A 3,424-nucleotide genomic window follows, 5' to 3' on the forward strand; every position below is an offset into this window, starting at 1 on the left:
CCGTCAAACGCAGTCGCGGTAAGTCTTGGAACAGACAAGGTCCCTGCTGGAGCAGGTCCTTTCTTAGAGGCAGATGCCACGGTTCCTCTTGGAACAGACATGGTTCTTGCTGAAAGCAAATCCCATCTTAGCTCCCGAGGCCATTAGTCCTCTGTGAGCATCTCTTGAAGTTCCGGGTACCAAGTCCCTCTTGGCCAATCCGGAGCCACGAGTATAGTTCTTACTCCTCTACGTCTTATAATTCTCAATACCTTGGTTATGAGAAGCAGAAGAGGGAACACATACACCGACTGTTACACCCACGGTGTTACCAGGACGTCCACAGCTATCGCCTGAAGGTCTCGTGACCTGGCGCAATACCTGTCCCGTTTTTTGTTCGGGCGGGACGCCATCATTTCCACCTTTGGTCTTTCCCAACGGTTCACAATCATGCGGAAAACTTCCCGATGAAGTTCCCACTCTCCCGGGTGGAGGTCGTGCCTGCTGAGGAAGTCTGCTTCCCAGTCGTCCACTCCCGGAATGAACACTGCTGACAGTGCTATCACATGATTTTCCGTCTAGCGAAAAATCCTTGCAGTTTTGACCACTGCCCTCCTGCTTCTTGTGCCGCCCTATCTGTTTACGTGGGCGACTGCCGTGATGTTATCCCACTGGATCAATACCGGCTGACCTTGAAGCAGAGGCCTTGCTAAGCTTATAGCATTACAAATTTGCTCTTAGCTCCAGTATATTTATGTGGAGAGAATTCTCCAGACTTGATCACACTCCCTGGAAATTTTTTCCCTGTGTGACTGCTCCCCAGCCTCTCAGGCTGGCCTCCGTGGATACCAGCATCCAATCCTGAATGCCGAATCTGTGGCCCTCTAGAAGATGAGCACTCTGTAATCACCACAGGAGAGACACCCTTGTCCTTGGATATAGGGTTATCCGCTGATGCATCTGAAGATGCGATCCGGACCATTTGTCCAGCAGATCCCACTGAAGAGTTCTTGCGTGAAATCTGCCGAATGGAAGCGCTTCGTAATAAGCCACTTTTTTTTTTTTTTTTTTTTTTACCAGGACTCTTGTGCAATGATGCACTGACACTTTTCCTGGTTTTAGGAGGATCCCGATTAGCTCGGATAACTCCCTGGCTTTCTCCTCTGGGAGAAACACCCTTTTCCTGGACTGTGTCCAGAATCATCCCTAGGACCAGCAGACGTGTCGTCGGAACAACTGCGGTTTTGGAATATTTAGAATCCACCCGTGCTGTCGTAGAACTACTTGAGATAGTGCTACTCCGACCTCCAACTGTTCTCTGGACCTTGTTCTTATCAGGAGGTCGTCCATTTTCTTTGAAGACGAATCCTCATTTCGGTCATTACCTTGGTAAAGACCCGGGGTGCCTTGGACACTCCAACGGCATCGTCTGACACTGATAGTGACAGTTCTGTACCACGAACCTGAGGTACCCTTGGTGAGAAAAGCAAATTTTGGGACATGGAGGTAAGCATCCCTGATGTCCCGGGACACCATATAGTCCCCTTGTTCCCAGTTCGCTATCACTGCTCTGAGTGACTCCATCTGGATTTGAACCCTTGTAAGTGTTCAAATTTTTCAGATTTAGAATCGGTCTCACCTAGCCTTCTGGCTTCAGTACCACCCTATAGTGTGGAACAATACCCCTTTCCTTGTTGTAGGAGGGGTAATTTTATTATCACCTGCTGGGAATACAGCTTGTGAATTGTTTTCAATACTGCCTCCCTGTCGGAGGGGGACATTGGTACAGCAGACTACAGGAACCTGCGAGGGGGGAAACGCCTCGACATTCCAATCTGTGCCCCTTTGATACTACTTGTAGGATCCAGGGGTCCTGTACGGTCCCAGCGTCATGCTGAGAACTTAGTAGAAGCGGTGGAGGGCTTCTGTTACTGGGAATGGGCTGCCTGCTGCAGTCTTCTTCCCTTTCCTCTATCCCTGGGCAGATATCTTATAGGGACGAAAAGACTGAGGCTGAAAAGACGGTGTCTTTTTCTGCAGAGATGTGACTTAGGGTAAAAAACGGTGGATCTTCCAGCAGTTGCCGTGGCCACCAGGTCCCATGGACCGACCCCAAATAACTCCTCCCCTTTTATACGGCAATACATCTTTGTGCCGTTTGGAATCTGCATCCCCTGACCACTGTCGTGTCCATAAACATCTTCTTGCAGATATGGACATCGCATTTACTCTTGATGCCAGAGTGCAAATATCCCTCTGCGCATCTCGTATATATAGAAATGCATCCTTTAAATGCTCTATAGTCAATAAAATACTGTCCCTGTCAAGGGTATCAATATTTTTAGTCAGGGAATCCGACCAAGCCACCTCAGCTCTGCACATCCAGGCTGAGGCGATCGCTGGTCACAGTATAACACCAGCATGTGTGTGTATACTTTTTTGGATATTTTTCTGATAAGCATGTGAGCGCCTTATCCACCCTGAGGGGTGTTTCCCAATGCGCCTTAACTTCTGGCGGGAAAGGGTATACCGCCAATAATTTTCTATCGGGGGAAACCCACGCATCATCACACACTTCATTTAATTTATCTGATTCAGGAAAAACTACAGGTAGTTTTTTCACCTCACACATAATACCCTTCTTTGTGGTACTTGGAGTATCAGAAATATGTAACACCTCCTTCATTGCCCTTAACGTGTGGCCCTAAAGGAAAATACGTTTGTTTCTTCAATGTCGACACTGAAATCAGTGTCCGTGTCTGGGTCTATGTCGACCGACTGAGGTAAATGGGCGTTTTTACAAGCCCCTGACGGTGTCTGAGACGCCTGGACCGGTACTAATTTGTTCGCCGGCCGTCTCATGTCGTCAACCCACTTGCAGCGTGTTGACATTATCACGTAATTCCATAAGTAAGCCATCCATTCCGGTGTCGACTCCCTAGAGAGTGACATCACCATTACAGGCAATTTGCTCCGCCTCCTCACCAACATTTTCCTCATACATGTCGACACACACGTACCGACATACAGCACACACATAGGGAATGCTCTGATAGAGGACAGGACCCACTAGCCCTTTGGGGAGACAGAGGGAGAGTTTGCCAGCACACACCAAAATGCTATAATTATACAGGGACAACCCTTATATAAGTGTTCCTCCCATATAGCATTTAATATATATATGTATATCGCCAAATCAGTGCCCCCCCTCTCTGTTTTAACCCTGTTTCTGTAGTGCAGTGCAGGGGAGAGCCTGGGAGCCTTCCCCTCAGCCTTTCTGTGAGGGAAAATGGCGCTGTGTGCTGAGGAGAATAGGCCCCGCCCCCTTTTCGGCGGGCTTCTTCTCCGGAGATTGTGAAGTCTGGCAGGGGTTAAATACATCCATATAGCCTCAAGGGCTATATGTGATGTATTTTTCGCCATACAGGTATTCTACATTGCTGCC

The sequence above is a fragment of the Pseudophryne corroboree genome, chromosome 4, assembly GCF_028390025.1.
Source record: "Pseudophryne corroboree isolate aPseCor3 chromosome 4, aPseCor3.hap2, whole genome shotgun sequence".
NCBI lineage: Eukaryota > Metazoa > Chordata > Amphibia > Anura > Myobatrachidae > Pseudophryne > Pseudophryne corroboree.